This window comes from Triticum aestivum, chromosome 2A (assembly GCF_018294505.1).
Source record: "Triticum aestivum cultivar Chinese Spring chromosome 2A, IWGSC CS RefSeq v2.1, whole genome shotgun sequence".
In the NCBI taxonomy this organism is placed as follows: domain Eukaryota; kingdom Viridiplantae; phylum Streptophyta; class Magnoliopsida; order Poales; family Poaceae; genus Triticum; species Triticum aestivum.
Genome location: NC_057797.1, coordinates 66,954,493 through 66,967,423, shown reverse-complemented (window position 1 = coordinate 66,967,423; position 12,931 = coordinate 66,954,493).

Sequence of the window (12,931 nt, the reverse complement as noted above, 5' to 3'; positions counted from 1 at the left end):
GTCGATAAACTTTTTTACAAAAAATGGGGAACAAATTTTAAAAAACAAACGTTTTATTTTTTTTTGTAAACATTTTCTAAAATGTCATGGACATTTCTTTTCAGATTCCTGAATATGTTTTGAATACATGGTCATTTTTTCAAAATCATGGACATGATTTTATTTTCCGGCCATTTTTTCCAAATTGTGATTTTTTATAATTTTACGAACAGTTCTGCAAAACAACCAACATTATTCTTCTTGCGTTCCACTGAAGCTGGGCCAACGACCCAGGCTGCAGGCCCAAGCCGGTAGGAACGCATCGAACGTCATGGTTTTGATGTATGGGTATGTATATAGATCAGTACCACCTCGGGTATGTAAAAAATAATATAAGTTAAAAAACTGAAAGCGTAAATTCACAGGAAAAAAAATCATATTGTGAAGGTGAACCCGACAACTTTGTTGGGTTCACCGCCGCGTCCTTTTTCAAAAAAGTCCCTGTGTTTTTTAATTAACCCGCGCTCCATGATGTTTCATCTTTAAGTGAACAAAAAATTGACAAACACCTCTCTCTCCTGCACGAGAACCCGAGACGCCCCGACGCTAGGGTTCGCTCCGCCGCCGCGCCCCATCCCTCCGCTCCCGGCAACCCTCGCCACCTTCTCCTATCCCCAGTCGTCGTCGTAGTACCTTGCCGTTGGTCCGGTGCGCGAGGGCAGGGGCCACGCGAAGCACCAGGCTGGTGGAGGCGCGGGGGAGGAGGAGGAAGACGAGGCAGCAGGATGGTGAGGGGAGGACGCGAGAGGGCGGCCGCGGCGGAACGGGAGGACCATCTGATGTCTTCGGTGGGGTAGCCCAACTGTGAGGACCGGAACGCAAGAATTGCACCGATCTATCTGAATTTCATTGGATCAGGGAAATTTGAGGTTCTGTTCTGATACAATTTCGGGGATCAGAGCCAAGATACCCCGCCTTACAAGATGAACTAGGGTTTCTACCTATGCTAAGGAAATTGGGGAAATAATGACTTGTCTTCCCTCACGCGACTCACACTACATATACTCCTTTCCAGCTCACGCGGTAACTCTCTGACAGTCCCTTAGCGGTTACAATACAGTAAAAGGTTTAAAACTACCGGTGATCGGCGAGGACACATTCGAGCTATTGGATCGCTTGAAGCGCCATCTTGTCATCTCAGTCGTTGCTTGCCTGAAACAGAGTTGGTGTCGATCTTCAGTACTTCCTGGGTTCAGGGCCTGACAATGCCGCCGCCATGACAACCGCCTTGTCCTCGAGGCGAAAAAGCTTGTGACCTGGGAAGGTTTTGTTGAGGAATGCTGCATCTTCCCAAGTGGCATCATTAGGTGCGAGGCTCTCCCACTGCACTAAGCATTGGCCAACCGGAGTCTTGTTGCGTTGAATTACCCTGCGGTCCAGCACAGCTACAGGAATGGTTTTGACATATCCTTCTGAGGTGACCAGTGGAACGTGTGGTAGAGGCACAACTTGATGGCCTACATGTTTCTTGAGTTGACTAATGTGAAAAACTGGGTGAATGTTTGTGCCCTTTGGTAGATGTACCTTGTATGCCACTTCTTCAATTCTTTCCAAAATTTTGTAAGGCCCGTAGAATTTTGATCTCAGTTTCAGTGATCCTCTGAGACCAAAAGCATTCTGTCTGTATGGCTGGATCTTTAAATATACCATGTCTCCCACCTCAAAAGCTTTGTCTGTTCTGTTTCTATCTGCAAAATATTTCATTCTGCTTTGTGCATGTTCCAAGTTAGCTTTGAGTTTTTGCATCATTTGCTCCCTCTCTGCCACTGTTAATCTTGGTGTTGGTGACAGGGTTGTGTCTACAGCAAACTCTCCTACTTGAGGTGGTTTGTACCCATATAATGCTTGAAACGGAGTACATTTCAAGGAAGAATGGTAACGGGTATTGTACCACAATTCAGCCAAAGGCAACCACTTCAACCATTTCTTTGGTTCTTTGGAACACCATCCCTCTCAAGTAGGCTTCTAAACATTGGTTTACTCTCTCTGTCTGGCCATCCGTTTGAGGATGAGAAGTTGTACTGAATCTGATCTTCACCCCAAAAGTTTGGAACAATTCTTGATACAAGTTACTAGTGAAAATGGTGTCTCTGTCAGAGGCAATGCAGATAGGCAGACCATGTAATTTGATGACATTGTCCAGTAAGGCTTCAAACACAGTTTGAACTGAGAAAGGATGTGCAAGGGGTATGAAGTGTGAGTATTTGGTCAATCTGTCCACCACTACTAGAATGACCTCTTTTCCCTGTGAATTTGGTAATGCAGTGATGAAATCCATTGTTATGTGTGCCCAGGCCATATCAAGCACAGGAAGTGGTTGTAGCAGCCCAGGAGGGTGAATGTGTTCCACCTTGTTCAATTGGCAAACAGGACACTGGCTGACAAATTCCTCTATGTGTTTCTTCATGTTGGGCCAATAGAACACTTTCTTTAATCTGTAGTAAGTAGCTTACTACCAGAATGCCCTCCCAAAGCAGATGAATGGAAAGTCTGTAGCAACTGTTTCCTGAATTCAGTGCTTGCTCCTACATAAATCCTGTTTTTGTATTTCAGCATTCCCTTGTTCATAGAAAACTTAGGGTTTTGATCAGTATCAGCAGCCACTTTCTTGAGTAGTTTATCACTGTCCTGGTCCCCTAGATAACTTCTGGCTACATCTTCAGTCCATTGAGGAACTACCATCGTGGCAGTATTGCATTGCATTGCTTTGAGTACATCCTTTCTGGACAATGCATCAGCCACTAGATTTTCCTTTCCTTTTTTATATTCAATTGTGTAATCATACTCCAGCAACTTCAACAGTAATTTGTGTTGAACACCTTCTGTCAACCTTTGAGTTGTCATGTATTTCAGAGACTGTTGATCAGTTTTGATGATCAACTTGTTTCCCCACACATAATGTCTCAACTTTTTAAGTGCTTCTAGTATGGCCATTGCCTCTTTCTCATAAATTGATTGAGCTGCAGACTTGGGCCCTAAACTCTGGCTGAGATATGCCAGAGGTTTCCCTTTTTGCATGATTACAGCTCCAATCCCTGTTGCACAAGCATCGGCTTCTATGGTGAATGGAACAGAGAAGTCTGGCATTGCTAATATAGGGCATGTTGTCATTGCTTGCTTTAGAGTGTGGAAGGCTTGTTTTTGAGCAGATTCCCACTGAAAGGAATCTTTTCTGAGCATATCATGTAGAGGTCTACAAAATTTTCCATAATCTTTCAAAAACCTTCTGTAATATCCTGTTAACCCCAAAAATCCTCTTAATTTTGTGGCATTATCCGGTTCTGGCCAATCTAAGACATCCTTGATTTTGCCAGGATCCGTGGATACTCCTTGCTCAGAAATCACATGTCCTAAATAATGCACTTGATTTGTTGCAAAGGTGCATTTGGACATCTTCACAGACACTTCATGTTTTCTCAAAGTTGCAAAAGTTCTTTCTAAGTGACCAATGTGCTCTTTTAGGGATTTGCTGAAAATGAGCATGTCATCAAAGAACACTAAGATACATTTCTTCTCCTTTGGTTCATTAATTTCTTCAGACACTTTGTTCATAAAACCTTGAAAAGTACCAGGGGCCCCAGATACCCCAAAAGGTACTACAGTATATTCATAATGCCCCATGTGCGTTCAAAAAGCAGTCTTGGGAATGTCAGTAGTGGACATTCTGATTTGATGGTACCCAGACCTTAAATCCAATTTGGAAAATACCTTAGCTCCGTACAACTCATCCAACAAATCCTCAATTATAGGCATAGGGAATTTATTTTTGATTATGATGGCATTTAATTCTCTGTAATCCACATACAGTCTCCATCCTCCATCCTTCTTTCTGATCAAAATTGCAGGAGAAGAAAAAGGACTAAAACTTTCTTGTATCTCCCCCTTTTTGATTAACTGTTTGATAATTTCTTCCATAGCAGCTTTCTGGTAGTGAGGAACTCTGTATGGCCTCAGATTTGGTGGTTTTGCTCCTTCTTGCAACACAATTCTGTGATCACAAGGCCTCTTGGGAGGAAGCTTCTGAGATTCTTCGAAAATATCAACATATTTTTGGAGTAGAGGTTGTAGGGCCACAGGAGGAGGAGTGTTCTCTTTATTATTTTCAGATTCCATCTCATGTATTTGCAGAATATAACCCATCACACCTTTATTGAGTAACTTTTCCAATTTGGCTGCTGAAATCAAACACTTCTTCTTGGGTATTGTGTAATCAAACAAAGTGACCGGCTGTCCTTGCTTAGTGAGGATCAACAATCTTTCCACTAGATCTAAGAAAATGGGGCTGTATTGGTATATCCAATCAGCACCTAATATAATGTCTAAGACACTAGATCTAGCACTTTAAAACTGCTCTGGAAGGTGTGGCCCTGCACTTTAAAATTCAGTTATGGCACTTTTGCTGTAGACAGAAGTTTTCCTCCTCCTGCCACTGTTACCTTTCTGGGTGACATTGGTTGTTGATAACAGTCACTTTTGATGGCAAATTCTATGCTCATGAAGGTGTCTGATGACCCACTGTCAAACAGAGCTGTTGCTTTTCTTCCAGCAATTTCCAAAATTAAAGAAAAGGTGTTCAGACCTGTTGTCCCTTCTGTAGCATGTGTAGAAATGTGCATTGCTTGTGCAGGTTTTGGAACAGTCCCCTTAGGCCCCTTTTCCTTATCTGGGGTGTTAGGAGCTGTATGATATATTTGTTCTTGGGCAGTGATTTCCTCAGTACTGTCACTATCAGCATCCTCATCTACTTCTTGCAAAATGTGTATAGTTTTGCCAATCTTACATTTGTGCTGTCTTGTCCATGGTTCTCTACAGTACCAACATGCCCTTGCATCTTTGGGAAATGGCACAATGTATTTCTCTTGAGCTGGCACTTGCACTTGCAGTGGAGGAGAAGGTTGTTTGTGTGGCCGAGAATATGATCTGGGTTTATAGCCAACTGGAGCAGGTAATTTCCTTGTTGCTGCAGCCTTTTCATAAATCTTTGCATACCAATAAGCTTCTATAATTCCAGTGGGTTTCTGTCCACATACTTCATGTTTAATATCAGGTTTCAGACCTCCAATGAAACAACTGAGCAGAAAATTTTCTTGTAAGCATGGATGGTCTCTTTTAACCGATGCTACACAATGTTCAAACTCATCAGTGTAGTTGGCTACTGAACTGCTCTGCTGTATATTTTTCAATAACTCCACAGCTTCATGGACATTTCAGAAAACGCGTGTCTGCCATCTTCGGATCTAGAGTGGAGACAGTGACCTCTGACCCGATCTCACCTCCTGTAACTTCGTTGCCCTGTAGGGATTTTACAGCAAACCAACCTGCAGAATCGCCCCGAATTTTACGCCGCCAAAAGCACACGGATCGTTGTCAAGGACATGAATTTTACTACAAGAAGAATATCTCCCCGCAACCTTCCCGGACTCGTTGATCTATGCCCCAATGTTCGCCGCCACCGTGTTCGCCTCCACAGACGCACCACCGCCGCCGCAAACAAGGAGGGACGAGAGGGATTTTAGGGAGAACCCAACCCCTCGTTCTCCTCTGCTTGATCCACCGCCCGCTTCGTCGATGCCAAAAATCAACTAGCTTCTGATACCTTTGTGAGGACCGGAACGCAAGAATTGCACCGATCTATCTGAATTTCATTGGATCAGGGAAATTTGAGGTTCTGTTCTGATACAGTTTTGGGGATCGGAGCCAAGATACCCCGCCTTACAAGATGAACTAGGGTTTCTACCTATGCTAAGGAAATTGGGGAAATAATGACTTGTCTTCCCTCACGCGACTCACGCTACATATACTCCTTTCCAGCTCACGCGGTAACTCTCTAACAGTCCCTTAGCGGTTACAATACAATAAAAGGTTTAAAACTACCGGTGATCGGCGAGGACACATCCGAGCCGTTGGATCGCTCGAAGCACCATCTTGTCATCTCAGCCGTTGCTTGCCTGAAACAGAGTTGGTGTCGATCTTCAGTACTTCCTGGGTTTAGGGCCTGACACCAACACACCACTCCTCCTCCTACGACAACGGCAGTGAAGGGCAGAGGACCATCCAACTATGTTGCTGCGACTGATGGAATTGGGGAGGCGGCTTTGGTGAGAAGGCTGGTGGACTGAGGAACCATGGATGCTGCGACGGAGGCCATGGAGACTACTCATCCTTGGTCCAGAATCTTGGCAGACCGCTCAGAGATGGTGCATTCCTCTCTTCTTTCTCCATTGAGCTATTTGTGTGCCATCCCCTTCTCTGATTGAAGTATAGCTTGCCAGATACCTAATGAACTGTCTCTGAACTTGTCACCCCCTTCTAATGGTGTAAAAAATCAGTCAATGAAACCAAAGCTACTGTATTTTCCACGCAGTTTCCCTTTTAACTGCAATGCATAGCTTCTATATAGAAGATTAGATACAAATATACTCAATGAATTACAATGGTACTGTGTAAAGTAGAAAGCGTGAAAGAACCTATATGGAAGATTAGATACAAATATACCGTGTGATGAATTACAACAGTACTGTGTAAAGTAGAAAGCCTGAAAGAACCAGGTTCTGTTGATAAGTGAGTTAACCAATGCCAGAATTAGAAAGAGATGGGATGGGAAGATTGTTGATTGATTATAAACCAGTTACGCCATCTTACTAATATTGATTAGTCTAACTTATCATAATTTTTTGATTACCTTTCTTGATTTGGAGTAAGTGTGTTTACTTGACTCAGCGTCCCTATGTTTCCATCTTGAGAAAAAAGGCAAAACATGTAAAGTTGTAGTATAAGTTTTTTTATGTTTGCTACATTTTGTTTTTGGGGGAATTAGAGGATCAAGTAGGCTTTACCCTTGAATCCAACTATTTTAGTGTTTAGTGTCCAGGAAATTTTCTTGAGATGATGGAAACGTATTGTCCCCTCAAAAAGCGCTGGAAAACGAATTGGATGGAAAGCTAGAGCTTGAGCAGGTTGACCATAGACACTCGCAAAATCCTTTTCTACTTTACATGTTTTATCATTATCAAACCTTGTTCTGGCTTGTGGCTTTCTGAACCTCTTTTGGTCTTGTCTCTTGCAAACACGATTCCTATCAAGTGGGTCTGAAGGAGTTGGGCAGTGGATAGTTCCCATCACACTATGCTGTTATTCATACTAAGTTTAGCAAAAGTTCTTTTTCTATGGAAAGTAGGAGGATTCCAATTTTTCAAGGCTTGTAGAATGTCAAAAGAAAGATGATTTCTAGAGTAAACCTAATGTCAATTAGACTGGTTTCTATAGAGTGAGTTATGAACTTATGATGAGGAACTTGCATCCCGACTTAGGCATGGAGTTGAGACCAACACACTAAGTACAGAAGACAGATATGGTAGAACTATTATGGCTGGTAAACACCAAACAGAGGGTGGTCACGTTGCTGCACTTGATTGTTGCATAGAAGAATGAGACTGAGTATACTATTCTTGCACATGCCATCAAACGTACTATTCTTCCTATTCTAACTTCTGTTGCTCCTAAACTTGATTTTGTTCTAAGTGTTCTTTTTGCCTTTATAGACAAGCATGCACATATTTGAGATGATGGATGTTGCTGCACCTGAAGAGATGGTTAATATGAAGAACTTCCTAATTGACTTCCTTGAGCCATTCGCGCTGTAAGTTATTTGTTTTTACCATTCTTTAGTGGAAGGATAGTTCACTGTACAGTCTCTTCTAACCTTTTAGAAACCCGTACCTTTGTAGGGGAGTTGGCTGGGAGGCCAAGAGTGGGCAGTGTAACTTGAATGTACTGTTAAGAGGTACCCTCTTAACTGCTCTTGCTGAACTAGGCCATCAGTCTACCATAGATGAGGTTGTTCATTGATTTAACCACCATTGTGTGTGCTATAGGTTCACAAATCTAGACGCCTTTGCTTGCCAAATAAAAACCAAAGAATAGTTATGTTAGGAAGTTACACTAGCTTTGACGATCTGAACATTCATGGAATTTTTCTGGCATGGCAACACATTGAGCACTACTGTAGGATCGAAAGTATGTCTAGGGGGGGTGATTAGACTACTTGACCAAATAAAAATCTAGCCTTTTCCCAATTTTAGTTCTTGGCAGATTTTAGCAACTTTGGACAAGACAAGAAATATTAACACGATTCAAGCAAGCATGCAAAGAGTATATGAGCAGCGGAAAGTAAAGCATGCAACTTGCAAGAATGTAAAGGGAAGGGTTTGGAGGATTCAAACGCAATTGGAGACACAGATGTTTTTGTCGTGGTTCCGATAGGTGGTGCTATAGTACATCCACGTTGATGGAGACTTCAACCTATGAAGGGTAACAGTTGCGCGAGTCCACGGAGGGCACCACCCACGAAGGGTCCACGAAGAAGCAACCTTGTCTATCCCACCATGGCCATCGCCCACGAAGGACTTGCCTCATTAGCGGTAGATCTTCACGAAGTAGGCGATCTCCTTGCCCTTACAAACTCCTTGGTTCAACTCCACAATCTTGTCGGAGGCTCCCAAGTGACACCTAGCCAATCTAGGAGACACCACTCTCCAAGAAGTAACAAATGGTGTGTTGATGATGAACTCCTTGCTCTTGTGCTTCAAATGATAGTATCCCCAACACTCAACACTCTCTCACAGGATTTGGATTTGGTGGAAAGAAGATTTGAGTGGAAAGCAACTTGGGGAAGGCTAGAGATCAAGATTCATATGGTAGGAATGGAATATCTTGGTCTCAACACAAGTGTAGGTGGTTCTCTCTCAGAAAATATGTATTGGAAGTGTAGGCATGTTCTGATGACTCTCTCCATGAATGAAGAGGTGGTGGAGGGGTATTTATAGCCTCCACACAAAATCTAACCGTTACACATAACTTCCCAAACTCAGTGGGACCGAATGGTTAAACTCGGTCGGATCGATTCAGCAAAGCTAGTGACCGTTAGGGTTTTCTGGTGGGACCGACATGCAACTTGGTAGGACCGATATGATTAGGGTTAGGGCATAACATAATCTCGGTGGGACCGATTACACAAACTCGGTGAGACAAATTTTGGTAATAAGCTAACCAGAGAGTTGGTCAGGTAAACTCGGTGAGACCGATCGCGCATTTTGGTGAGACCGAAACATTACGAAGGGAAAACAGAGAGTTTACATTGCAATCTCGTTGGGACCGATTGCTCATCTAGGTGAGACCGAAATTTTGCAAAGGGAAACAGAGAGATTACAACCCCATCTCGGTGAGATCGAGATCCCTATCGGTGAGACCGATTTGCCTAGGGTTTGTGATAGTGGCTATGACATTTGAAACTCGGTGGCGCCGGATAGGAAGAATCGGTGGGGCTGAGTTTGACTTTTGATTTAGGTCATATGTGGATGTGAGAAAGTAGTTGAGGGTTTTGGAGCATATCACTAAGCATTTTGAGCAAGAACCTCATTAAGCAACACCTCATCCCTCCTTGATAGTATTGGCTTTTCCTATAGACTCAATGTGATCTTGGATCACTAAAATGGAAAATGTAGAGTCTTGAGCTTTGAGCTTGAGCCAATCCTTTGTCCTTAGCATTTTGAGGGGTCCACTTTTCTCATCCATGCCATGCCAATCATTGAGCTTTCCTGAGATATTAATCTTGAAATAGCATTAGCTCAATGAGCTATATGTTGTTAGGAATTACCAAAACCACCTAGGGATAGTTGCACTTTCAATCTCCCCTTTTTGGTAATTGATGACAACATATAGATCAAAGCTTCGACAAATGATAATAAGAGTGAAAAACATTGTCGCTTTGATAAGTATGTGAAAAGCAAGAGCTCCCCCTAATTTTGTGCATAGTTTAAGATTTGCTTTGGACTGCAAATGCACAAAGAGTTAGGATCATGGGTTACTCTTCCATGTCACATACATCTTGGTGGAGCGCTCAAAATGATAATGATTAAAATACATGCACTCATCACCAAGCAAAGTGAGTGATCATATGGAATATAAAAGGATAATGTCATCCAACATGCATAAAGGTAGCATATGATCAAACACATGATCATTCAAGTATCACACACAAGCATAAAGTATCTCAAATGAGCAGATAAAAAAGTTCAACCACCAAGGAGAAACGCAAGAGAGAACAAAAGCAACACTCTCTCTCGAAGCCTATGATCTATACATTTTCTCCCCCTTTGGCAACAAGTTACCAAAAAGTTCCTAAAAAATGCATAGTGCTAAATCGTCACTCAGGCTTGGTCTTCAGGTGGTGGTGGAGTAGGTGCTGGAGCTGGTGCAGATGAAGTTGCTCTGGTGTTTGTGACAGGAATAGCAGCAGATCTTTGTCCTCTGGGCACTCTAGCAAAAGCATCAGTGGTTGTCTTGCCCTTCTTCTCCTGCACTTCCTCCTGAAGTTGCTCAACAACAGACTGTATCTCAGTGACCTTCACATCTACGTCATAGAACTTCTGCTCCACGATCCTCTCCAAGCTCTCCTAGTTTTGAGTTAGGGTAGCCAATCCCTTCTCAATCCTCAGAGTGGAGGCAATCAAGTAGTCAAGCTGATCTTGCTTGCTCTTCAGAAGATACTGAGATGCCTCTTCAGTGGTTGGCATCTTTGCAGCCTTTTCAGCCCTTGCCTTCTCCTTCTTGGCTTGTGCGTGCATATAAGATGGTTCATTTTCATCCATCACCATAGTGTTGTCCTCAAAGTCTGGGTAGATGGGCAGGTGCTCCTTGTCCAACAAATATGTGCCAGTGCCCATCTTGGAGTTGATCAGCTCCTGGATCTGTGGGGCATACCCACAACTCTTCTGATCTGCAACTGTCCTCTTTATGGTTTCCACAATTAGGCTCATGACCTTGAACTTCTGTGGAATATCAAAAATGTGCAGCAAGTTGATGGAGTGACCTCTGATCATCTTGTGATCACCTGACTTTGGCAAGAGAGTGTGCCTGAGGATCCAGTTGATTGTTGTCAAGCCTGACAGAAGATAATGTACTGATCCAAACTTGTGTGTCTCAAGAGCAGCATCTGGGATCTCTTTGTACATGTGTGCCATGGTGTTGTGATCTTTCTTCTTCTTGGCATAGACATCCAAGTCATCTTCTTGTTATTCTGGGGCATTGATCAATTGAGCCCATTCTGCAACTGTTGACTGGTACCTAGTGCCTTTAGACATCCAGACAATCCTTCCATCTGGGTAGAAATGAGCTGTGGAGTAGAACTGCATGATGAGCTCATCATTCCACTTTGTGAGCTTCTAAGCCACAAACTCATCGACTCCACACGCCTTGAAGCTGTCATATACACCAGGGAAGTGATCCTCATTTTCCTCAATGTATGTCCAATCGACCCATCTCATGTCACACACTATTGGCTTCTTGTCAAGCAGCACTGTCTCATAGAAGTCCTGTTGTTCCTTGGTATGGAACATATAGTCCACAACAGTTCTTCTTCTAGTGGCATATGGATCTGACTCTCTCCATAGCGTCAATCCTGAACCTCTTTTGGTTGTGATCTGGAATTTTTGGCGTCAACTTCCTCAAGACATGTGACTCATCATCTTCTTCTTCCATTGTAGCTTCAGGCACTGGGGCATTGTTCTTCTCCTCAGCAGGGATGTTCCTAGTGCTCCTTTTTGGTTTTGGCTTTGGAGCTGGAGCGGCAGTCATAGGAGCAGCCTTAGGCTTAGATGGAACAACCCCTGCCCTTATAGCATCTCTCATAATCTTTTGAGCTTTGGGTGTTGGTGCCGCATCCTCTTCCTCTTCCTCTTCTTCAGAGTCTTTCATTATTGAAGATCTCCCAAGCACTCTGGCAGTGGTCTTCTTGACCCTCTCTTTCCTTTTCTTTTCTGCCACAACTTGCTCTTTGGGTGCAGATCCCAAAGTCTCTTGGTGGATATTCTGGCTTTTGACATGGGAGCTCTCTTGGCAGGAACCTTTTACTTCATCCCTGGCTTAGTGGCAGCAGCTGTGCCATATTCCTTTCTGAGCACTTTCCTCTTTGAGGTGGTTTCTTCCTCCTCAGCCACATAGTCCTCATCCTCTGAATCCGAGGTTCTCTTCTTGCTAGCCCTTGTGGCAGCCTTTGGCAAGTTGCTGGGTGTGCTCCTGCTTCCATCATATGAGCTACTGGAGGGACTAGTGCCCTCACTCATCTGAACCTGCTCCTCAGATTTATTCTGACTGTCACTCTGATCTAACATGTTGCAAACACTGACAGCAGACCCTATGAATGGATTATAGATGAGGTAGAGTGGATGAGCATCACAAAGTGCAGAGGTTTTTGCAAAAGAATGAATCAAAAACTTAGTTTTAGTTTTCCATAAAAAGCATTTCAGATCTACCGATTTGAAATCTCGGTGATACCGAAGCAGCTGTTGGAACCTAAACTAGTGAACTCGGTCAGACCGAGTCACAGTTCGGTGGCACCGAGACTGCTAGGGTTTCACAAAGACTCGAACTCGGTCACACCGATTTGCAATTCTCGGTCAGATCGAGAATCACATGTGCAATGGCCTGAGCCAAATCGGTGGAACCGATTTCAACAACTCGGTCGGTCCGAGATGGTCTCGGCGGAAACCTAACCCTAAATTTTCAATCCACAACTAAACTATGGAGTGTTTTCATTGGAAAGAGCGATCTCAATCATGGCAAGATACATGGCAAAACAATGTGCTGGGGAATCAGAGTGAGAATCAGCACAAAGATCAAATCCATACCCTAGTTCGGCAATGGACTTGTTATGGCGGCAACGGCGGAGATGATCCTGTTGATGGCGGCGGAGACCAGTGGCTGGAGGCGGCTGGCGACGAGGAGGATGATCCGAAGTCCCAGGGAGGCAGAGCAGGCTGAGCGCGGGCGAAGAGGTTCGGAAAGTTTTCCAAATTTTGGCCCATGGGTATATATAGCCTGACCCTATTGGTGT